The 26886-nt window shown below is 43.1% G+C and overlaps 1 protein-coding gene across 3 annotated transcripts in view; it reads right to left on the bottom strand.

Annotated features, from left to right (window-relative positions):
• The window catches only part of AFF3 (ALF transcription elongation factor 3), a 508712-nt gene that overhangs the window by 75800 nt on the left and 406026 nt on the right, over positions 1-26886 (bottom strand). The gene's annotated exons all lie outside the window — the stretch shown is intronic.

Here is a 26886-nt window from a genome sequence, read left to right as displayed (position 1 = left end):
CCGTACTGGAGGTTAGTAAATTCTGGGGATTATTTTCAGCAAATCTTCAGACAGTGACTGGCTTTCAATAGCATGTTTGCTCAAGACCCTCTCACAGCTGGTTAGAGGGAAGCTTTTGTGTCACTAGTGTTGTGCAGTTGGGACTGACAGAGAATGAACTGTAATGGTATTAGGGCGTATGTAGTACCACTACTTTTTTAGTTTTTCACATGCACAATAGCATTACTTTATTCATTACAATTCCTCTTTCTTTTTAAAGAAAAATTTTTTTTACACAGACTTCCTCTCTTCATACGGATGTAGACAATGTTTTTGCACACGCGGCGCACTCCTGCAGGTCAAATAGCGCATCAGCACCGCGCATTCCTTGCACGCGGCTGATTCAAAGCAAAGGCCGCTTCTCCCACTGGTGCGTTGTGTGTGTTCCGGCGGCAGTAATAACATTGACTACATCTGTATTTTGACACCACAAATCTTCATTACATCTTTCTAAAATGCAGGCCAAAGAGCTTTGCCCATAAGTTTAATACAATTATTAAACTGGCGCTGCTTGTGTGTGCTTGAGAAGAGCTGAGCACCATTCAAATGGATTCAACTAATATCAGCACGGGGAAGATGCTTCATACCATATAGAATAAGGGCCAGAGAAAATGGGATGTAGGGTGGGACGCAGATGAATCTTCTTTACATGGGAGGAGAACTACAAATACAGGCCCGTATTCAACATGCCATGAAGACGTATTCTCTGTGTTGTAGAAGATTTTAGTTCCATTCCTTTAAATGTAGCCGATCTCTTCTTCAGAACGGGGTGCGGAGGTTCAATAACATGTTGACTAGGAGCCACAGAGAGATCAAATAGAGGTTGGAAAGAAAAGGAAATTAAGAGGAAGATGGTAACAGAGAGAGGTGAACGAGTATCATTTTAGGCCATAACCTTAAATACATTATTTTAACACTAAACACATCTTTGTCTTGTATTTTTTTTGTATATGTAACAAAAATAAACTCTGATTGCATAAATGTATATAAAGAGATACTAAAAACTAAATCTGGTTTGTTCAATGCATTGAGCATTGAATGTATCTGCAGAAATAGTACACTTCAGTAAAACAACAAAGGTAAAGAGGAAAAGCAAATACAGTGTACTAATGTGGGTAACTTGCTTTCCACTGTTCAGTTGTTGTCTCTTTTAAGATTCTATGGGAATGAAGACTAAAGCAACGTTTTTACATTGTTGTTTGTCACTTAAACAACACATAACAATCAACAGGTTGTAAGCTATACACCAGACTCATTTTTAGAATGGCCAAGCTTAGCTTTGGAATGTGCTGTTCTGCCATTATCACATGCAGAGGCTTTATAATTATGTGTCTCTATCCTGAGCTAAGACAAGAAAACAAACAAACTGCAGCCCTGTCAATACTGATTTATAGTACAAATGTGCAAACATTTCACCTGTGTTTGTGATCTTGCAAATTTCCCCTTTATTATTTTCATCAAAAAGTTAACATCATATCAAAAATTCCCAGTCAGTTCGCTTAGCACCAAAAAGTCAATGTGCATGAATATTCATTTAATTTCACTTCCCTGTGCAAATCGATAAATTTGCATAAAGCAGACACTATAATCAGGGCAGACCTACCATGTACTTGTGCATTTGGTCATCATAAGACTACTGTACATGGCAAAGAAGTGAGAAGGGCATGAGCAATCGCAAATTTGGGGATGGCTCAATTCCTGGTACTAGTTGACCAGGTGGGGGTTTTAATGGCAACACAACCTCCACACTGTGGAAATAGTCCACTCAGGATTACGCCTACTGAAATGCAAAAAGTCTATTGGTAATAGTGTGACGGTAGGGGTAGCAGGGGGACCTAATAAAGAGAAATCCCAGCTATTTACCCCTAAAAAAAGGTGTAACTTGGCTGTCCTAGTAATATTTCATCCAGCCAAATGTCTTTAATATCGGTGGAAGAACAGGGAATGTGTAAATGTACCCCATGTCTGTAAGAATGTATTTCAAAGCTTGTATTCTTTATTCCCTGTGACAATCCTTCCCCCAGTTTAGAAAGCCGGCATTGTCTTATGATGTGGTTTTGGCCAGCTGTGTGTAATTCTAAGTCCTGTCTTTTACATAATTACCTTATGTCTGTATTTATGTCTGTGTTAGCAATTCCTCCCACCTTAAATACTTTGTATTGTGTAGTGATGAAATTAACATGGCAGCCCTGCAAATGTAAATTATGTGCCTGTTCCTATGATTTATATGGAGGGAGTTTCTTTAATCCCTTTAGCTGAACTGTTCCATAGAAAAAATATGATCAGAAAAATGGGAGAGCACTAGTTAATAGAATCAGTTACCAGGTCTGAGCCCCATGCGCTGTTTCTCTTGGCTGGCTACCCTTGCTCAATGTTAAAGGATAGCCACCAAGGGGTATATAATGAACACTGCTGCTCAGAGCAGGAGACTATCAGGGGGAGAGACCATGGAGACCATCTGAGAGACACTCTGGGAAGGAGTGTGGAGTTGGACTGTGACCAGCTGGAGATACATGTCAGAGTGGCTGCTGTGTGTTCAGCACTCTGATATCCTGAAGCAGAGAAGTGGACAGGGTAAACATATTTATAGTGGGTCCCTGCACCTAGGAAAGGTAGATCTCTTCCCCAGACCCCCGTAAGTGTGAATATTTTTGTATTTTGTGTTATTGTGTGTTCTCAAGGTCTTATCCAAAATAAACCTAATTTTATTTCACTGCCTTGTTTTGCCCTGTGACTGATCCCTTAAATATAAATGGTGTTAAAAGATCTGGACTACTGTGACAAGTGGACCCACAGTATCCCCAGTGGGGATGGTGCACCTTAACAGGTGTAAGAAATATATACAAAATGAACGTGGTAGAGAAGCGCGAAGATACTTATTTATAAAGGTGCACTCAATTGAGTTGATAATAACATCAAGTTGATGTGCACACGTGAAATGTACAGTATGTGTTAAAATCTAACTTTTAATACACAACTAAAAATAAAGTGACTGAACGCAATACTAACTAAAAACATATTGTTTAACTTGTACTTCAATTAGTTGGGATCCCGCAGCGCGCCCCTGATGCAGACGGCAGCGCGATCAGCTGTGAGCAAGTGTGTGTAGGAGGTTGCTGAGGTACTATATGAGAGTTTTTACTGCTTTAATTACGAGAGTTCTCAGCACTCAACATTATAATCAATTTTATGTCTCCTAAAAATCTTAACATTGGGGGATAGTTTGTAGACGCCAGTGAGTCGGAGATCTCTATCAGCATTTATAAGTAACTCATCAATAGAGGGGACTACCATTATCTGACCCACTTATCTCACAGGTATAACTGCTATATTGCAGTTTGAGGCTAAGTTGGGCAATTTTGCCTTTATTATTTCTGTCACCTTTTCTTATCTCACAGTGTTTATTAGATACTTTAGAGCCAATTTACCTCAATCACTACCATACCCTCCTCCTTCCCCTCCCTGCACTAATTCTACCAACTAATTAGAGCACAAGTTAAACAATGTGTTTTAGTTACTATTGTGTTCAGTCATTTTAATTTCAGTTGTGTATTAAAAGTTAGGTTTTAACACATGCATTTCACTTTTGCACATCAACTTTGTTATTATCAACTCACTTGAGTGCACCTTTATACATTACATAGGTGTCTTTGTAGTTCTCTGCCACATTCAATTTGGGGGTTTTAATGGTCATCGTAATGACAATGTACTTGGTAGTAATGATGATGGTAGTGATAATGATGAGAAGAAGGATGAGGGGGCATGCACCTGCACGGCCAGCTGTTACTAGCAGCAGGCAGCATAGGCACAGGGAAAAGGGGCCTTCTGGCATGATTAGACAAACACGTGGTGGACCAATAATGTCTAGTCCAATACACCAACCCACTGAATGCAAAGCTTTTGATAGGGTGCACACACAGGGTGCGCCTTTTTGTTGAATAGTAAAGTGGCTAAAATGCTAGCAGTTGATATAATGCCCTTTAGTTTTGTTGAGGGCAAGGTCTTTAGGGTGCTACTAAAATATGCTCAGTCTCGCTGAAAAATACCCAGTAGGGCATATTTTTCCCCTAAGGCTATTCCCCTCCAGTATCAAGAGGTCGTTAAAGTAATGAATCGAGCTCTTGATTGTTCACACAGTAAAATGGTGCACCTCAAAACAAACATGTGGACTAGTGGACATGGCAGAGAGACTACATGACTGTTACCTCGTGGAGGAGGGGTGCTGGGTGGTGGGGCATGGTTTGTGTTGTTTTGAAAATAAAGCACAGTCATATTAGTTTTGAGAAGAGAGGAAGGTTAGATAGCTGTTTGCGGTCAAGGCAGGATTGGCAAGGCAGATAGGAAGAGAGAGACAGCATGATGAGAGGGACACACACACACACCGTAACATATACTGTATATAAGCTGACACTTTAACCAAAGAAATAAAAACAGTACTCCACTGGAGTGACTACTGTATATCAGTGTTTGGTGTACCACAGCCAAAATGTTCTACACTAGTACTACTAACTGTTAGAGAAAGAGAGAGCAAGGGGGACATTGTTCAGCATCATCACATACAGCTTGATGTAAAGCACTGGCAGTTTAGTTACCACTACCCCAACATAATTAAACAGAACATCTCAAGGGTAAGTCCAATGTATACAATACTACAGCAAGGTGTACTAGTAGTCAGAACAGTTCAAAAAGAGAGAAAGAGAGAGAGATAAATTCTAAAGCCCACATCCACAAACGGGTGCTAAGCTCCCATTCACATGAATAGAAGTAAATCTGTGCTAAAGCTTGGCCCCCTTTTGAGGATCCGGGCCTAAGTTGCCTTTTGTGATGAAAAGAACAAAAACTAGTGCACTAGAAATGCTGGAGTGCATATCCTATGACACTTATTGTCAGAGTAAAAAATGTTTATAAAAAAGACCTCACAAATACTGTACAAAAGATTATACTATGTATGGGTACCGTGTTAGCCGAGCTTTAATAATCAAAAATGAATAGTCGATTCCGTTCTGTGGCTAACGAATTGCTTTTATTTGTACGAGCTTTCGAGATCTCTGATCTCCTCTTCCGGCGATGTTACATTGAATGAAGCAAGGTTTAACTTAAAAACAGTGCATATAAAAATGTTATTTGTGACTGAAACCTGCCCCCCCCCCGTGCAGTATGCGATTTATGACTTGAGGTGTTAAATAGTCCCTGAATGTTAGTGATGTAAGAGTGTGTGTGTGTGTGTGTATGTAAGTAAATATACATTGTAGAGAGCCCACAGAGATCTCGAAAGCTCGCACGAATAAAAGCATTTCGTTAGCCACAAAACGGTATCGTCTATTCATTTTTGATTTTACTTTTAATGTTGCTATACGTTCAATAAACACTTTTTGATATTTTGATCCAGCATCCGTCATACTTCCTTCATTTGGAACGCATCAAGCATTTTTTGATACGCAGTGCACCGACTGTATCCTCCCCCTGTTGGGAGGAATATTCTTTCATATCCGCTTTGGGTTAAGAGCACGCTGTTCCCAGGACTTCATACAACGAAGGTCGTGAGTACTCGGATGCTATCAAACATTGATTTATTATAGGTCTAGCTCTAGGGGTCTTATGGACTATTGGATTTATGGGCAAGGTTTCCCCTATCATATGGATTTCCTGACATTCTAAGACATCTACATGCCATTTACATACCCTCAATTGTGAGCATCAATGACCATACTGTGCCAGTACTCACATTTACTTACCTGGTCACATTAACACATGTGCATGTATTCTGAGGAAGGTCTCCCTGTGGGACCGAAACGTTGGCTTTCGTGTAACTGTTAGTTTTTTGAATACAATTACCTTTTGGATTACTCCTTGCTGTATGCTGTCTCTTTTACCGGTTCTTGGACTGGTAACTATGATATATATATATATTTTTTTTAATGTGTGTGTGTATATATATATATATATATATATATATATATATAGTATTTTTATAGTTTATATATATATATATATATATATATATAAATATATATATATATATATATATATACTAAGTGCGCAAATTAAAACAATTAAACAAAAAATAGTAACAGTTGCTGCCTGAATGTTAAGATATTCACAATAGCACATATATAGGGGGAAAGGGAAGAACATCGGCGCAAAACTGCTAACTAAACAATAAGATTGTGCATACATGGACAGAGGATATATTGGGAATTGCTGGTTGCTCTGAAATGAAAAGAAGAGAAAACAAAATATAGTGAAGTACGTTTAGTAAAAGTATATGCGCAAAAGTAGATCGCTACTTACAAAGTAGCAGATGTTAACAAGCATGTAGGATATAATAATCCTCTCCGTCCTGCTGCCTGGAGTTACAATGTGTCTCTCCTCCACGTGGAACGCCGAAATCCTCCGTGGTGGCTCTCCTCCAGCTGCAGCTATTCTCCTGGGCTTCCTGGTTGTTCCCCCGATCTCGCGAGACTGGCCCGCTGATGTCACTCAGCCGGGATCACGGCCGCAGAATCTCCCGATTACCCCTGGACAGTGTACTCGAGTTGCGGCCGTGATCCCGGTTGAGTGACATCAGCGGGCCAGTCCCGCGAGATCGGAGGAACAACCAGGAAGCCCAGGAGAATAGCTGCAGCCGGAGGAGAGCCACCACGGAGGATTTCGGCGTTCCACGTGGAGGACAGATACATTGCAACTCCAGGCAGCAGGACGGAGAGGATTATTATATCCTACATGCTTGTTAACATCTGCTACTATGTAAGTAGCGATCTACTTTTGCGCATATACTTTTACTAAAACGTACTTCACTATATTTTGTTCTCTCTGTATTTCATTTCAGAGCAACCAGCAATTCCCAATATATCCTCAGTCCATTTATGCTCAGTCTTATTGTTTAGTTAGCAGTTTTGCGCCGATGTTCTTCCCTTCCCCTATATATATATATATATATATATATATATATATATACACACACAACAAAATAACAATATTTTACATATACAGTAATTTAATTAACATAATTTTTTGCACATGTTTTAGCTCCGTTCTGCATCCCAGAGATGTTGATACATAACTCACAAAACATTGTGTGCACCAAAGCTATTTCAAACGTGCAAACTGCTATGTCCGTTAAAGAGTCTGGGTGCAGTAAATAAATACAGGAAGTAAACTGAATGTAAACATCTTAATTTTGTTTGCAGGTTTACCTACATTACATTTCCCAGCTCCAACACTGGTGCAAATTGCAAAAATATGTTTTTCATTGATAAGTCTGGTTCTGCTTTTTGCACCAGTAATAGTCCAATATTGCAGCAAGGAAATTGTTTAATGTGCTTTAAAAGAAATGTGTGCAATTTTGGGGGTATATAGACAGCAATAAACATGTAACCCCCATTTTATTATGGTAAGAAGCAGAGCTAGCACGGCTAACTATGCACTAATTCATACCGCTTCTTGCCTTATTAAATAGGGGCCTAACTGGAGACATATTATATATTACTTGAGTATTCATAAGACATTTTTAAATATATTCTGTACTACTGTACTATTTGTTTTCAATAAGCCCAAAGAGCTTGAAAAAATTGTTCTTGATGATAATGGCCACTGAGATTAAGTATATCTTTTTACTTATCTTACATACAATTTTGAGTTTCATAGAAAACCTATATTTTTCAAGTTTACCCAAACACATTCTCAAATTCTGTAGTGAGCCATTTTGTTTTATAAGATAAACTGTTGAAATTAACACATTACATGTAAACTCCATTACAGTGGAAGAAATAAATAGATTAATAAAATCACTTCACAAACTAAAGCCAGAAAAAGCACATTCTGTATAGCATATAAAACAAATGGCCTAATTTCACTGGTTTAGAGAGGAGTGGATTGCAGGCCTCCCTACTATACAAGAAACAGGTTACAGTTACATTTCAAACAACGTTTCATTGATCTTCTTAAAGTTCATAAATCATTCATGAATGATCAGAACTAAAGAAAACAGGTTTCTGCCAGAAGTAATCACTTTTAGCTTTCTCCTTCTCTGGAGACTGGGTCTTGTTCCCTCCTGTACAGCTAATAATCACTAGATATTGAAGTTTCAGTGTGGCTACTACCTAAGTGAGTTCAGTGGTGACAAGTTGAATCTATCACTAAAGGCAGAAGAAGTGGTGCAGAAACCTACACGGAAATAGTTATTTAAAAGCAATAGACACACTATAGTATGTGAAGTAACAAAGGAGGGAGGGTGAGTAGGTGGTATGATGCCTTTTTTTTTTTTTGGACCAACAAGTAGTATATATGTTACAAACTCTCGAATGTCTCATGGTCCTTCATCGGGTATGGCAGAAAACTTTCCTGTAACATATCACGTACTTGTTACTCCCTCCATACATATCTCCCTCCTTTGTAACTACATGCAAGAAAGGACCGACATGGCTAGGACCGCAATATAACAAAGATACGCCCTTTCCTCTGTTGCTCGACTGCTAAAACTCTGACTCAGGCCCTCATTCTCTCCCGTCTTGATTACTGTAACCTCCTGCTGTCCGGCCTTCCTGCATCTCACCTGTCTCCCCTACAATCTATCCTTAACGCTGCTGCCAGAATCACTGTACAGGCATACCCCGGTTTAAGGACACTCACTTTAAGTACACTCGCGAGTAAGTACATATCGCTCAGTAGGCAAATGGCAGCTCATGCATGTGCCTGTCAGCACATCCTGAACAGCAATACCAGCTCCCTACCTGTACCGAAGCTGTGTGCAAGCGGGGAGACTATAGTGCCTGTTACACATGTTATTTACATCTGTTATGCACGTATATGACGATTGCAGTACAGTACATGCATCGATAAGTGGGGAAAAGGTAGTGCTTCACTTTAAGTATATTTTCGCTTTACATACATGCTCCGGTCCCATTGCGTACGTTAATGCGGGGTATGCCTGTACTCTTTCCTAGATCTGTCTCAGCATCTCCCCTCATGAAATCCCTCTCCTGGCTTCCGATCAAATCCCGCATCTCACACTCCATTCTTCTCCTCACTTTTAAAGCTTTACACTCTTCTGCCCCTCCTTACATCTCAGCCCTAATTTCTCGTTATGCACCATCCAGACTCTTGCGTTCTTCTCAAGGATGTCTTCTTTCTACCCCCTTTGTATCTAAAGCCCTCTCCCGCCTTAAACTTTTCTCACTGACTGCCCCGCACCTCTGGAATTCCCTTCCCCTCAGTACCCGACTAGCACCCTCTCTATCCACCTTTAAGACCCACTTGCTTAAAGAAGCATATGAATAGCACTGTGGATATTCTGAACACATGGCACATAAAGCTTGGCCCCCTGCAGATGCACTTACCAGAACTCCCTCCTACTGTCTCTGTACGTTCTCCCTACCTACCAATTAGACTGTAAGCTCCTCGGAGCAGGGACTCCTCTTCCTTAATGTCTAAAGCACGTATTCCCATGATCTGTTATTTATATTATCTGTTATTTACTTGATTACCACATGTATTACTGCTGTGAAGCGCTTTGTACATTAACGGTGCTATATAAATAAAGACATAAAATACAAATGGCTACCCACCCTTCTTTACCTACGACAGTATATGACAGTTGTAAGACTTGTTTAGTTTGAAACCCTTTTTGTCTCCGTCAGAACGACTAGTTCATCCAATGAATTAATTTGGAGGACAGCTTCATGTGCTCAGTTTTAGCGCTGATGTGGTCCATGCATTGTGATGATATTGTCAATGTGATTACAGTTCTACACTCACTAGATCAGGCCTGCACAACACGCGGCCCGCCCGCGGCGGCTTTCTGCTCTCCACCTCCCTCCCGAGTCCGCTCTCCCGCGCCCCCCCCCGCGAGTCCGCTGTCACCCTCCCCCGTGAGCCCGCTGTCACCCTCCCCCGCGAGCCCGCTCTCCCCCTCGCAGTGTAGCAGCGCGCTCTAGCATTGAGGCACGTCCTGCCTGCTGCTTGCTAGAGCGTGCGTGCAGTCCTGCCTGCTCTGCCGCCGCCTCCTCCACCGCAAGGTAAGGTAGGGAAGAGAAGGGGGGGGCAAGATGATGTGATTTGAAGTGAATGGGGGGGCAACTTGAAGTGCAGAGGGGGCGATTTGAAGTGCAGTGGGGGGGGCAATTTGAAGTGCAGGGGGGAGCGATTTGAAGTGCAGGGGGGGCGATTTGAAGTGCAAGGGGGGGGCGATTTGAAGTGCGGGGGGGCGATTTGAAGTGCAGGGGTGGGGCGATTTGAAGTGCAAGGGGGGGGGCGATTTGAAGTGAGGGGGGCAATTTGAAGTGCAGGGGGGGAGGGGGCGATTTGAAGTGCGGGGGGCGGTGATTTGAAGTGAAGGGGGGGGCAATTTGAAGTGCAGGGGGGGCGATTTGAAGTGCAGTGGGGGGGGGGGCGATTTGAAGTGCAGGGGGGGGCGATTTGAAGTGCAGGGGGGGGTGATTTGAAGTGCAGAGGAGGGTGATTTGAGGTGCAGGGGAGGGTCATTGGAGGTGCAGGGGAGGTGATTGGAGTTGCAGGGGAGGTGATTGGAGGTGCAGGGGGTGTGATTTGAGGTGTAGGGGAGGGTCATTGGAGGTGCAGGGGGGAGATTGGAGGTGCAGGGAGGGTCATTGGGGGTGTGGGGGGGGGGTGATTGGAGGTGTATGGGGGGTGATTGGAGGTGCAGGGGGGGTGATTGGAGGTGCAGGGGGTGATTGGAGGTGCAGGGGGGTTCATTGGAGGTGCGTGGGAGGTCATTGGAGGTGCAGGGGGGGTTATTGGAGGTGCAGGGGAGGGTCAATGGAGGTGTAGGGGGGTGATTGGAGGTGCGGGGGGGGGGTGATTGGGGGTGAGGGGAGGGTGATTGGAGGTGCACGGGGGTTGATTGGAGGTGCAGGGGAGGGTGATTTGAGGTGCAGGGGAGGGTGATTTGAGGTGCAGGGGAGGGTGATTGGAGGTGCAGGGGAGGGTCATTGGAGGTGCAGGGGGGGTGATTGGAGTTGCAGGGGGGAGATTGGAGGTGCAGGGAGGGTGATTGGAGGTGCAGGGGGGTGATTGGAGGTGCAGGGGGGTGATTGGAGGTGCAGGGGAGGGTCATTGGAGGTGCAGGGGGGTCATTGGAGGTGCAGGGGGTGTGATTTGAGGTGTAGGGGAGGGTCATTGGAGGTGCAGGGGGGAGATTGGAGGTGCAGGGAGGGTGATTGGAGGTGCAGGGGGGTGATTGGAGGTGCAGGGGAGGGTCATTGGAGGTGCAGGGGGGGTGATTGGAGGTGCAGGGGAGGGTCATTGGGGGTGTGGGGGGGTGATTGGAGGTTAAGGGGGGGTCATTAGAGGTGCAGGGGGGGTGATTGGAGGTGCAGGAGGTGATTGGAGGTGCAGGGGGTGATTGGAGGTGCAGGGGGTGATTGGAGGTGCAGGGGGGGGGTGATTGGAGGTGCAGGGGGGGGTCATTGGAGGTGCAGGGGGGGGTCATTGGAGGTGCAGGGGGGGTCATTAGAGGTGCAGGGGGGGGTGATTGGAGGTGCAGGAGGTGATTGGAGGTGCAGGGGGTGATTGGAGGTGCAGGGGGTGATTGGAGGTGCAGGGGGGGGGTGATTGGAGGTGCAGGGGGGGGTCATTGGAGGTGCAGGGGGGGGTCATTGGAGGTGCAGGGGGGGGTCATTGGAGGTGCAGGGGGGGTCATTGGAGGTGCAGGGGGGGTTATTGGAGGTGCAGGGGAGGGTGTTTGGAGGTGCAGGGGAGGGTGTTTGGAGGTGCAGGGGAGGGTCATTGGAGGTGCATGGGAGGGTCATTGGAGGTGCAGGGGGGTGATTGGAGGTGCAGGGGAAGGTCATTGGAGGTGCAGGGGGGGTGATTGGAGGTGCAGGGGGGGAGAATGATGTGAGGTGCACGGGGGGAGAAGGATGTGAGGTGCAGGGGGGGTGGGATGTGTGTGGTGTGCAGGGGGGTATTGTGTGTTTGATGTGGAGGGGGAGTATTATGTGTGTGGGTGAGAGGGAGAGATGGGGGTATGAGAGATAGATGGGGAGTATCGCAATGGTTGATAGTGAGGGGTTCTGGGGGAGATATGAAGATGATGATGAGGGGTGCTGGGGGAGATATATGAGGATGATGATGAGAGGTGCTGAGGAGAGATGATGATGATGATGATGATGATTTTACCCGTGCGGCCCAATTTTTTTTTCCTTGGAGCAGTTTGGCCCTTCTTGCTTTACGAGTTGTGCAGGCCTGCACTAGATGGTCCTGGGGAAAAGTTGATTCTTTACACATTGGGATTTTTCATCGGCCCAGCATGAACATTATTCATGAAACGCATCAGGGAAATAGATCAATGACCTTCTCCCAGTTTCCTACGTTGGCAATGTTGATGATATCATATCTTTTCAAATATTTTGTTGTGCTAATTCAAAATACTGTATGTCTTACTTTACCTGAACAATGCTACAGAGGATTGCAAAGCACTTTTATTTTACTAGGGCTATGAATACAATGTCTTCTCTTGGAAATGCTTACTGTACCAACATTACATTCCAAATTGCGACAACTTTCTAAATAAAACAGCAGCAAGAAGGCCACAAGCCACAATCTGACTACAGTTTGTCTAGCTATTTTGCTAACTGAAAGTAGGCATGACATACTGTATGTCAACACACAGAAATAAACTCTGAGGATGGAAAAAGAGCAAAGGATAGGAAGTTAGGAGTTTCTAAAATAGATGAAATAAGGAAATTTAAGTGGTGGTGTGTGAAGTATTGCATGAGAAATAATTATGTAGTGCCATTAATTGTTCTATGTTGTCTACGTGCAAATGCATTAGTTGCTTCAGAAGATGTACAGTAGAAGTAACACGTCTTCTAGCAAAGGCATTGCCTTGTATTGGTGGTGAGTATATACAAATATAATACACTTTCCTGCGTGAACTTGAACTCAGGGAATGGCCGATCAGTGCTGATGGAATGTAGATAAAACAAAGCAACCTGGGCATTGTGAATGGCCCAGAAATCAGGCACACGAACAAGTGTCTATGATTGTTATTGGGAACGTCACTAAGCCCATATACCCTTCCTGCAGGTTCGACGCCTGACAAAAAGATAAATGCATTTCCTACACAGAGTATTTGTACCATATAATGGTATATTACCTACAACACAGCTGTCAAATTGATGTTAATTGAAATGGTAATTGTTAGTACAGTGTGTTTCTTTGGTTCTTAGAATAGAATTCATTGCATAGCTATGTGCTGTAGGCCCTATGGGACTGGAAGTGTTAAACGGGGGTGTTGGCAAATTCAGTCTTAAGCAAGAACACAATGTAACTAAATGAGAAGTACTCAAATATTCACTCATCCATTCATTTATATACTTTCAGAATTACTTTAATTCACAGAGACCTATTTGTTAAAATGCAAATTTGAAGCTGACAATCCGAGTATGTGTGTGTATATATATATATATGTACAAGAAAGGACTGCGCTGTTGTCTTAGATGCCAGAAAACAATGTATTATATTAAAAATATAAAAATAGTAAATTAAATTTTACAATGGGTAAAATAGTGTACCAATAAAAATGATAATAATCATTCAATACCAATAAAGCACAATACTAAATATCTAACAAGCAAAGAAAAATGAAATAAAAAATGCATAAAAAAATTGAATAAAAATACGTGGTGGTGTGAACCTTCCTTAGTCTGCTCAATGCAGATAGTCCTATGGAGTCCAAATAATTGTACCAATAATTGGGGAGTAAAATGGCACTGGTAGGAAAAGCAGGCAGCTTCTTTAAAAGGGCACAACGACCTCCCTCTCCACCTGCATAGAAAAAATAGAAGAAAAGAAGCGCCAAATCCTAGTGCATTACTGTGCAAACTTGATCAATTTAATGCCCAAAAATCTCAATAAAAATGAACTCACAAACATAAAACAATTAAAAGCATTTTATGAGATATACTCATGCTCCAAGGACCAGGAAAACGCTGCTTGACTGCTGTCTTGGCTCCGTCACACCTCTGGATCTGAATGCTGCCTTTGCTGTTCACCGATAGCAGGAACTGACGTTTTTGGCACTCCGCAGTGATCTCTCCCCGGGTATACACCGACAGATGCTTTTTTGTTCCCACCGGGGACGGTGGATATCGCGGACCAGCGGATGACGTCACAAAGATGGCGGAGGATACCGGACCGATTGAATTCAAAGCAGTTCTGGAGCAAGCGTTTGTGAAGGTCCACTGCACACCTTCCCTACGCGTTTCATCAGATGGACTGACTTCTTCAGGGGATGGGCTCTGGGTGTGTGGTGGAAAGTATTTATACACACCCACGAGTCCAATTAAGTAGATTAGTTAATAGGCAAAACAATGTGTGGGCAATTTGCATGATTGAATAGTCCCATAGGTTAGATGTTTGAACACCTGATAATAGGTATCCACAATTACATATATGCCAACACATAATAACATATTATAAAGATGATAACACTAATAATAATAAATGTATTAAAACAAACTAACAGTTGATGTCCTGACTTGATTTAAATGACCAAAGAATGTATCTAGAGATTTCAAATGCCCCATTGCATATAATTAAACAGAGACGATAAAAAATATATAGTAATTTACACTTAGTGAGTGCATCAAATTTTAATTCCTCATGTAGAGAGTGAAGAATTTCAGGAATTGGATCAATTGGTTAACAAGAGAGTATTAAATTATGAAAAAGATATTATGGATCGTAAAGATAAGAAATACAATAGAGATACTAACGATTATGCCACTGATCAGGTTACCAATTGGAAAAGAGTTAGGCGTGATGATTCCAAACACCATTTTCCTCCCAGGAAAGGGAGGAAACACAACAAATATAGAGAAAGAAGTAGGGATTATCAACATACTTCAGTATCCTCATCTAGAACACAAACATCAAATACCAAGAACCAGAAGGTAGATAAACCTCTAACACCGATGTGTTCTACAGAAAATAGATTTGAGGTTTTATCAGATTCCCCTAAAGGTTCGAATTATGGAAACAAGGAAGGGGGAGAAAAAAGTGGAGCTATCCCTAAAAATCCTAGTAGGGAATCCACAATATCACAGTCTAAGTCCACCTCTCATATCGCTTCTTTTTTAGAGATGGTGAAGAAGGAGGAGGAGAGAGAGAAGGGAAGAACATATCCTCTATGGGACAGACATCCTACAGTGCGAGAAAATTCCTCACAACGCAGAAAAAGAAACAGCGGGGAAGAAGATCTGGGCAGCGTGAACAAAGAAAGAAGGAAGGCAGACTAAGGACATTGATGCCAGAGAGTCACGGTATTTTCAATCTATCAAGTTTTGTATTGTCGGCACATCATACTGCACTCCTCTCCAAGGGTCTTTCCTTTGCACCTAGCAGTTCACCAAAAAAATTCAATCTATTTGTAGATTTAAACAAATATATTAGAAAGGTCACTTTAATGAGATTTTTCACTTTAAAGGGCAGGGAGAAGGAGGAGATCTTTAGTTCTCAAGAGAGGGACTGTATCAGGGCTATGACCTCACTTTTGACAGATGGCTCTGACACAGCTGACATTGATGCACATTGTGGTCTAAATTTGGACATTTTTACACAACACGCTACACATTTAGATGATGTTGTACCAAACCTTGTGGAAAACTTGGTAGATCCAGTATCATCCTCATCCAATGATATCGGTATCACTTCTTTAGAATGTCCCACGGCCAGTTATATACATTCACCTTTTGTCTCAAAATCCACTTTCTTCCCCTATCAAGCAAAGGGGGGGTTCATTGATACATTTTATACACTTGTATTGAAAGATTTCGAGTCACTCTGCCAGAATATACCTTCACTGCAAAAAAGAAATTTGCATAAAAATGAACTAAAAGCCTTAAAAGAACTAGGTGAAGCAAACGAAATTGTAATAAGGCAGGCAGACAAAGGTGGAGGCATAGTGCTTCAAGACAGGAGCGTATACATAGCAGAAGCCAATCGCCTGTTAGGGGATGGGATATCCTATGTACTTCTGCATAGTGATCCAATGGATATCTATCAAAGGGACCTAAAGAGCTTTCTCCTAGAGGCAAAACATATGGGAATAATCACAAAAGCAGAATTCGATTTTTTATTCAAACGTTATCCTAGAACACCAGTGTTCTATCACATACCAAAGATACATAAAAATACAGTAAACCCACCAGGGAGACCAATTGTCTCGGGGGTGGAGTCTATGACGTCCAGCGTGTCCCAGTATGTTGACCATTTTTTACAGCCTATGGTGGTCAAGTTGAGATCACATATTAGGGACACGCTGCATGTTTTGGACTCCATCTCTGGGATACCCTGGAAATCCACTTACATTTGGGCCACATGCGATGTGGCCTCGCTCTATACATGTATTAATCACACCAAAGGGGTGGCTGCAATAGCACATTATTTGGAGAAGGAAATTTATATTAATAAGACACAAAGAGAATTCATTCTGGATGCAATCCTGTTCATTCTGGAACACAATTATTTTTTATTCGAAAACGATTACTATCTGCAGACCTGTGGAACGGCCATGGGCACCCGCTTTGCCCCCAGCTATGCGAACCTATACATGGGCCTATGGGAGGAGACACATGTGTGGGGGAATGCTAGGCTGGGGGAGAGCTTGGTGTTCTATGGCCGTTTCATTGACGACCTAATATTCATTTGGGACGGTGAACAGGAGGCATTAGATGAGATTCTAACATCATTTAATGACAATCAGATGGATTTGAAGTTCACTTTTGACACAAATAAATTCAATATTAATTTTTTGGACCTGGAACTAATGGTTAATAGTGAGAATCAAATTATCACTAAAACATATTTAAAAAAAGTGTCAACCAATGCATATTTACATCATAATAGCAATCATTACCACAAATGGCTGGAGAATGTCCCCAGGGGCCAATTTCTCAGAATCAGGAGAAATTGTTCTCTGGATTCTGATTACTTGGCCCAGGGGGACGCTCTAGCAAAGAAATTTATAGACAAGGGCTACAATAAATACACTGTCATGGAAACCTTCAAACAAGTGGGTCAATTAGATAGAATAAAACTGTTAGATCAGTCAAAGGTTAACATATTGTCTAGAAACAATAAGATGCGTACTATGGATAAAAATCAGACTTGCATTCCTCAGTTTATCACGCAATTTAACGGTGCCTCAAAGAAAATTAGAAATGTATTAAACAAACACTGGGAAATTCTGCTCAGTGATCCCATCATAGGGAAACATTTGCCACCAAAAATACCGGTGATATTTCAGAAGGCAAGAAACATTAAATCAATTGTGGCACCGAGTAGACTGAAAAAATTTCATAAGACTAGCCAATCAAGTAATAATATAAAAAATGGCAATTTTCTGTGCAATCGCTCAAGATGTCTTACGTGCAAACATTTAAAGAAAACAGAGACTATTACATCCCATTCAAATGGATCTATACATCAAATAAAAGGGCATATCAACTGTCTTTCAACCCATATTGTTTATGCAATCATGTGCCCTTGTGGGCTTCAGTATATTGGTAGAACCAAACGGGCCCTATGTATAAGATTCTTGGAACATCGACGTAATATAATACATGGATTAAAAACACATAGTTTGTCCAGACATTACGAACTGAAGCACAATAAGGATCCATCTTCTTTAGTAGTCATGGGCATCGAGGCCATCAGTTCTACACTTTTAAGTGGAGATAGGCACAAACTTCTTAATCTTAGAGAGACATACTGGATCTACGAATTGAGTACACTCAGTCCAGAAGGCCTAAATGATTGTATCGATGTCAGCACAGTTATCTAAATTCCCTATCTACCCACGTTGGGACTTTTGATCTGCTTCTTCTTTCTTTCCTTTCATCACCTGGTATTCACCTCCTGTGGGTTTGGAGATCATGGAGGTCTGGGTTGAACATGCTTGACATGTTCCCTTCATGACCACCTACCATAGACTAGTAGTATTAACACTATCATATCACTTGTACACTTACATTCACAATTGCTCATCAAATATAGTGGAATTTCTGTAAGTTAAACATCACTAGTAGTCACATACACAATTACACAAATTGTATATATTTATATTTGTTCACATTGTTTTCGCACTTATCATTGATATTATACATCAATTCTATATTAATTATTCACTAGACACTACCATTCACAACACTCAACACCATATCCCTTCCACCCCCGCTCCATCCTTCCCCCCCCCCTCCCTCCTGTCCTTCCTTTCTCCCTTCCCCCCCCCCCCCTCCCCTCCTCTTCCCCCCTCTTCCCCCCACAGACACTGAGGAGTGTTGGGAGATTGGCTGCACCATGCAGGCTTGCTGGGTTTGTTATACATGTGACCTAGGATACATGTCCAGTCTAAACTTCCAAATATATATATATACCTTTTAATATATATTTTTCACTAAATCCAGTTTGATAAATTGGTTTTGAATTTTTTCAACATTAATTTCATGTTGTTCTCTTCCACGCTGTTTCTGTCTTATAGGGAGATCAGTATGTCAATTTAATCTTAGATCTCCATTATTAGAGGAATCTCCTAACATCCACAAATAATATAATTCCCAAACAATGGGTTAATAGACTAGTATGTAGGGTTAATACAATCATCACCAATTTTCTGTCACAAAATCCATTTGGTAATATTAGATCATATTATTTTTAGGCATTGTTCTACTACACATTGATTTTTTTTATATCCACAAATAGCTAAATTTAGACATAGTTAGCTAGTATTAATTATAACTATTAAACTAAATACCATATAAATTCAATCAACTCTCTAGTATTATATGTTATTATCAGATCTACCCTCCCCAAGCCACACTCACTAAGTGTAAATTACTATATATTTTTTATCGTCTCTGTTTAATTATATGCAATGGGGCATTTGAAATCTCTAGATACATTCTTTGGTCATTTAAATCAAGTCAGGACATCAACTGTTAGTTTGTTTTAATACATTTATTATTATTAGTGTTATCATCTTTATAATATGTTATTATGTGTTGGCATATATGTAATTGTGGATACCTATTATCAGGTGTTCAAACATCTAACCTATGGGACTATTCAATCATGCAAATTGCCCACACATTGTTTTGCCTATTAACTAATCTACTTAATTGGACTCGTGGGTGTGTATAAATACTTTCCACCACACACCCAGAGCCCATCCCCTGAAGAAGTCAGTCCATCTGATGAAACGCGTAGGGAAGGTGTGCAGTGGACCTTCACAAACGCTTGCTCCAGAACTGCTTTGAATTCAATCGGTCCGGTATCCTCCGCCATCTTTGTGACGTCATCCGCTGGTCTGCGATATCCACCGTCCCCGGTGGGAACAAAAAAGCATCTGTCGGTGTATACCCGGGGAGAGATCACTGCGGAGTGCCAAAAACGTCAGTTCCTGCTATCGGTGAACAGCAAAGGCAGCATTCAGATCCAGAGGTGTGACGGAGCCAAGACAGCAGTCAAGCAGCGTTTTCCTGGTCCTTGGAGTATGAGTATATCTCATAAAATGCTTTTAATTGTTTTATGTTTGTGAGTTCATTTTTATTGAGATTTTTGGGCATTAAATTTATCAAGTTTGCACAGTAATGCACTAGGATTTGGCGCTTCTTTTCTTCTATTTTTTATATATATATATATATATATATATATATATATATATATATATATATTAAGGTTATGGTGGGTAAAAAAAGTGACAAAAACCCTCCACAGTATAGCATATAGCAACTGTAAATATTCCTGTATATTCATTTGCATGTCTTAGACAGGTCTGCAACCCTGTCTTTCACCGTTATCACCCAGCACACAGCTCTTCCACTGCAGCAAGGGATTCTCGGAAATGACATGCAAATGAGCACACAGTGCCACCTTTTATCTCAAGCTCACATGTCCAAGCAACGGTTCGCCTCCTCCAAGGCGCAGATCGGAGCAGCAACCTGCAGGAAGGGACTCAAGACTGCACACCGGCCGGTGAGGAATCAGGAAAGCCCGTCCATGTTATTTCCCACTCCGTGGGGCTGGAGAGGACGTTTCCATTGGCTCCTATGGCTCACTTAGAGTCCACTCCAGAGTCCATGCTCTTTGAGCCAACACCCCCATACGATCGACCGGGGCTGGCCAAATTACAGACAAGGGTAAGGTAGTCTGGTCGGTAGCCCTCAGGTGGCTGCCCAGCCATATCCATCAACACTTTTATGAGTCCAGCGAGAGCAGGCAGTTCTCCAGTAATCAGTGGGATCTTGGGGGTCTCTGCTACAACTCGCTTGGGGTGGACTTACAGCGCATTGCACATGGAGCACCGGGAAGTGAATCCCAGTTCAGGTCCCACCCGATCACATAACGGGCAGACCAGGTGAAGGAATTTCTCCCCTTCATTTGGGAGCAGCATCAGACCTCCTGGGAGTGCAAAGCGCATCCATAGCCGGGTGGATAGTTGAGAAGGAGCGGTTAAGCGTGCGTCTGGTCTGTAATACAACCACATGCGACTGTGGCTAACTCCCCACATCCGTTGCGCGACAGTAGTTAGCACGTCTTCAACTCCTCCCTCTGGTGATTCTTTAGTACGGCTGCATAAAACAGAGGCGCATCTTTGCTTTCTCTCCCAGCCCAGATAACTCTGCAAAAAGAGTGCGGCTAGGCTTCGCACCAAGCCCAGACATTTGCAGACAGAATCCTTGCAACTTTTTTCACAAATCTCCCGTTGTCAGAGGGAACTGCCATTTCACGTGTAGTAGCTCTCTTTGGTGGGGGTTCTGGTCCTTAAGATCCCATAGGACACCACACACATGAATTTCATGATACAGTTCAGATAGCACAGACTGTAGCTCCCTTTGATGGGGTGTCCAGCCCTCAAGATCCCGTAGGGCCCCCTGGGACACTGCACATGAGGAGATGTAGTTTGGGCAGGATCCATGTCATAGATCCATTCACAGGAGTCCAGTCCTCAAGATCCCATAGAGCGCCTTTTGGACATTACACACATGGGCCCTCTGAGTTTATATCCCATTATCTCGCTGCAAAAGACTATCCTGATGGTATCTCGGCAGCACCTCCAAATGTAGCACTTGTTCCCCCCCCTTTATTCATAGTTACATAGTAAAGAGGTTGAAAAAAGACTTCCGTCCATCAAGTTGAACCTATGCTAAATTTAGACAACAGATACTTTATCCTATATCTATACTTATTAATCCAGAGGAAGGCAAACAAAAAACCCAATTAAGGGGAAAAATTAATTCCTTCCTGACTCCAAGAATTGGCAATCGGATTAATCCCTGGATCAACATCCTTCCCATGTATACTTATTTCGTATATCCCTGTATACCTTTCCCATCTAAAAAGATGTCCAACCTTTTCTTGAACAAATCTATTGTATCTGCCTTCACAGTCTCCATGGGTAATGAATTCCACATTTTAACTTCCCTTACTGTAAAGAACCCTTTCCTTTGTTGCTGGTGAAATTTCCTTTCCTCCAACCTTAAGGGATGGCCCGAGTCCTTTGTACTGCCCGTGGGATGAATAGTTATTTTGAAAGCTCCTTGTATTGTCCCTGAATATATTTGTATATAGTTATCATATCCCCTCTTAGACGCCTCTTTTCTAATGTAAATAAATCTAATTTAGCTAGCCTCTCCTCATAAGTTAGAATGTCCATCCCCTTTATTATTTTGGTGGCTCTTCTCTGCACTCTCTCTAGTTCCATAATGTCTTTTCTTAGGATTGGTGCCCAAAATTGTACTCCATATTCAAGGTGTGGTCTTACTAATGCTTTGTAAAGGGGCATAATTATGTTTACTTCCCTTCCATCCATTGCCCGTTTGATGCAAGATAAGATCGTGTTTGCCTTTGCAGCTACTGCATGACATTGGGCACTATTGTTAAGCCTGCTGTCTACAAGCAATTCCTAAATCCTTCTCCATCAAGGATTCCCCCAATATATCTCCATTTAATTTGTAAGTCGCCTTTTTATTCTTGTATCCCAAATGCATAACCTTACCCACGTTTCCAGTCTCTCCAAGTCCTTCTGAAGAGAAATTACATCCTGCTCTGATTCTATTACCTTACACAATTTAGTATCATCAGCAAAGATGGAGACTTTGCTCTCGATCCCAACCTCAAGGTCATTAATAAACAAGTTAAAAAGCAGGGGTCCCAGTACCGATCCCTGAGGTACTCCACTCACGACTTTAGCCCAACCTGAAAAAGTTCCATTTATGACAACTGATGGTACAGTCTCTCCTCCATTTCCCTGACGTAGATCCCTGAGGCTTGAGGCCTCAGAGACCCATCCTCAGCTTCCTCACCCCCTAACAGGGTAAGGGTTAAACCCACTCCTGTCCAGGAGAAGCCTTGATCATGCTCCCTCAACACAGCGTGATGAACACAGAACTCTCTCAGAACCACTTAACTCTTCAGAGGAAACCCAGCCCTCCCTGGGGAGGGGCTTGTATGCTGGCCTAATGCCAGGCATAGGCCCTTGTAGTACCAGGCTAATCCTGAACTGTATTAATTAACATCCTCAGATGCAGTCACATTAGCTAGACCACGAAGGATTTAACCCCAACACTGCCCGCTCCTCACCAGGAGTTACAATGGTGGGGCCAGAGAAATTAGTAGCCTGGGGCACTCGGCTACACCGGGTTAACTATTAGATCCCTAGTGTCAACCCTTAGGCTGCCCTAATGACTTCCTATGAACACCATGGGGGGCAGCACTAAGGCGCTGCTTTGATGTGGAGGAAACATCATGTCATTATTGCTGATATTCTATGTGGGAGATTGTGTTCACCAATTCATAGTAGCTGTGAAAGTGATCGAAATGGAAGTGGAACCGCTGACCCCCAATTATTACATACAGTATAATTTAGCAAGCTTGTCTCCCATCTCTAACCTATTAAACACAACACTGACATTTGTTCAATGTGTACAGGTGTGAGATTGCATCTTTATCTCCTCTGTGCAATATTCTCCCATTATACACAGAGGTAAACTATTTCACTCACCAGGGAGGCGAGAACATTTTAGCTGGCAGTTCCAGTCTTGCAGTCTATTGATTGCATAACAATACAAAGTCTGGCTAAACATACTTTTTTACTTAACGTACCTGAACTGTGGGGTCACCTGGAGCTAATTGGTGCCCCCCCCTCATCAGAGGACCCCCTGGGCTAGGATTGGTATGCTTACTATGTATTGGGGGTCCACCACGCAAACCTTGGAAAAAATATGCCCACTGGGGCCCAATTAAAAAAGCTGCAATGTCATCGATAAATGACCCCCGGCTTTCTCTTGGTGACCCATGTTTATACTCCGCCACCCTATTTGTAGTCTTTGTGTGTCAAAATTGGCACACAAAAACTACAAATACCTTCAGAACCAGGGAATCCCTGTAGGTTTAGAGACCACCCATGATGTCAGGTCACATTCTGTAGCACTAAATTGACTATAGTCAAACTGCTACAATGTTCCCCTTAATAAATACAGAGAGCCTAGATGTGTTTTTGAGTGATATCGCCCTTTACCGCTCAAAAAGCTAATTCTTGCAGTTTAATAAATAGTACAATTCATTTATTCATTAACAATTCAATCCTTAACCTGTTCTGTGCTAGAGGAAATGCTGCAATACATTATGGCCCCTGTCACGGGAGACCAGGACATTTAACAAATTTATACCAGGATCATTCACTAGGCAAAACACGGTAGTGGAATAAAATGAGGTTTATTCGGGTTAACCCGCGTACACACAGTGAAATACGAAGATACAGGAAATATACACACTTACTGGGCACTGGGATGAAATCTGGGCTAAAATAGGTGCAGGACGCCTGCTTCGGAAGGCTTACACTGACCGGGATATACACCCGGGCTTCCTGGACCTCTTTTCGGTTTCAGTTCCTAGCTGCGACCGCTACGTTCCAAAACGAAAACTTGGACTTCGCGTCTGACTTAGTGTCTGCAGGGCAGACTTTCCTAGCTTCAAAACGAAGCCAGTTGCTCTGCTATTTGGAACAGGGCAACTTTGAAAAGCTCGCCCTCGCTTCATTGACTCAAGCCACAAGATGGTCTGGTTCTCTGACTGGGGATTCTCCTTACATAATGTGTAGAAGAAGGAAGGAGCACAGCCATCTGCATCCACGGTGCAAAAAATGAAAAAAGCCTCAGTTCCGGGTCGCGCAGTGTTGACGTCATTTTGGGCCGTTTTTGCCGCGAAAATTTTATGGTAAATTCTATGCTGTTACTTGTCTTCCTACACCTTGAGAAAGTCCTGCGGGATGAAATGCGTTGGTGCGCTGTCCTACCCAATTGCCAAGCTGATCAAATTAAGCAATATTTTTTTATTTCATTCGTAGTTGCCCATATTCATTTTTTGCACCGTGGATGCAGATGGCTGTGCTCCTTCTCTCTTCTACACATACTGACTTACACTTCTGAGGACTGCACGCTGAGGAATTCTACCTATCTGGAACACACAGTCAGGTAAAGGGCAGTAGCCCTTCTGTTACTACCTTTCTAGTGCTGGATTGTTTATCTACTACACCCCATGGGTTAGTGATATCTCACTAGGGACTGTCTTATGTGGTAGCTGTGTGGGCACCACTAGGTCCCCACCTCGCCCTGGGGTGATCATTTCTGTTATAACACAGTTGTTCTGGATATTGGATTCATTCTGAATGGACTTATGCTTGCTGTGAGCTTACTCTGTGATGCACCAATTTACCGCATAATCCATTCTCCTTACATACCCTCCGCTAAGCTGTCTTCAACATGAAGGAAGGAGGAGCGACCAATCAGAGCGTGGGAATGCCTCCCCGCCAGCCAATAGGAATAAGGGCTTGTCCTTTTGCTGACAGAGGACGGGGCGTGCCAAGTCGGTTCGGGATGCCCCGTGGGCGGGACATACGAATTGACCAATGGGAAACGAGCAGACATTCTCCCGCTTCCCCCAGTCAACCCATTGCCACCTACTGGGCAGGCTCCACTGAGTCTGGCAGACCAGAGTGTCCTCCCCGCAGGGGGTCTCTGTTCTCCGGACTCAATACTCCACCCTGTCCTGGCCACTTAGTACCCTGACACCTCTCAACATCCCGTCTCCACTTTGAACTACGATGTCTAACCAGACATCACGGCACCTTGGTATATGCGCGGGCTGGCTGAATAGACATTTATAGTAAATGCACCAAACATTATAAAATATGTTTTATTACACAATATCTCTTGGGGAGACCCTTATCTGTGCGGGAGATGGATCTGGGATATCTGGGCTTGAAAACCAGGAGTCTGGGCAGCCCCTGTTTAATTCCACTTGCGTACCGGCAAATCATGCCTACATGTCGAGGAGAATTAGGGGACTATCTGTATCTTTGGCCTCCAAGCTCCTGAAAACAAAATAATTGCATTTTGACCCAAATATCCCACATACAAATTACACACAAGACGTTTCACGTTTCTAGGGCAAAGGGAACATGTAAACAGGAAAAGCAGGGGTCACTTTATTTTTGTACAGGTATAATCCCTGGTCTCTGGTTTATGGTGCTATGTAGCTGCCAGGGACCCCACGGTTTCAGGGGTAACCAGATGGGCTTAAACCTTTATTGTGTAGCCTGGTTGGTCACCCCCTCCCATCACAGCCCCTATTTACTAAGAGATGATATTCCATGTGACACGCTCTGATTGCCGGAAGACACCTCCCAGCCTATTAAGGGGGCATAGAGCAATATTTGCAACGCATTGCTGCTCTATAAGGCACCTTACATCTGTACTCAGGCTACCAAGTCTGAATAAATGTGCATGTACTGTATAATAGCCATATTAACCAATCGGTTCCAATCTGATAGGATAGCACTGCTCAGTAAATAACAAGCCTTCTTATCAACCCTACAATACACAATCACATCTGCTTATTTTTTTTTACTCCCCTTTATATTGACAGAATAGGACCCTGAGGGTTCCCGCAGATGACATTTCAGCTCCCCATCCCCCTCAGATATTTACTGGTGAAGAGAACGGCGTTTAATCCCCTCCAGGGGAAACAAAATGGTGGTTTTAAATCTCCCACATCATGAAGGCCATTAGGAAGCTGCAACGACATCCGTGTGATGCAGGAAGTTTAAAACGCTGCCCAAAAACCAGGAATTGACGGTACTTTCACCAGCAAGTATCTCAGCAATTGGTACCCAGAGCGGAAAACGCTGTGTAGCGCCCTGGATTACCATCTTGTAAAAAGAAAGGGGGGTTCGGTAGGGGGATTGCTGCTTTTAATACATACACCAGCGGTGCACAAACTGGGCGGTTGCAGAGGTCCCGCGCTCTCCCCCCAGGCTTTAAAATTAAATGCCGGGGGACCGCGCGAGGCCTCCGCAACCTCTACTCACCAAGGTTCAGCCGGCTTCAGCACGTGTGACCATGGCAACACAAAGTCATGTGACGCTGTGGGGTCCTGTGATGTCACGGTTGCTACGGTAACGTGACGTCAAATGACGCCGCGGGTCACGTGATGTCACACGACCCCGCTGCATCATTTGATGCCACGCGAGGTAAGGAGGGGGGGGGGGAGTGCACCAGGGAGGAGGTAAGGCGGAGGGGGGGGGGGGGGCGAGCGCAGCAAAAAAAGTTTGCGCGCCCCTGACATACAGTACACAGGTAGATGAAGAAATTATTTTAGAGAACACTGGCTTTCCTTATACTTAGACTAGCACTGGTGCGACACTGGTGTAAGCAGCACTGCGCATGTCAGCTTGAGCATAAAAGGTTTTAAACAGTCAAATGTGCTTTCTGTTTTTTAAAAGATTTGCCTAGAGGAATTAAATTTAATTAATGATAGCTGGTTATT

This window comes from Ascaphus truei, chromosome 3 (genome assembly GCF_040206685.1).
Source record: "Ascaphus truei isolate aAscTru1 chromosome 3, aAscTru1.hap1, whole genome shotgun sequence".
Lineage (NCBI taxonomy): Eukaryota > Metazoa > Chordata > Amphibia > Anura > Ascaphidae > Ascaphus > Ascaphus truei.
The sequence above is the reverse complement of the archived record's forward strand: the minus strand, read 5'-3'. Positions and strand labels throughout refer to the sequence as shown.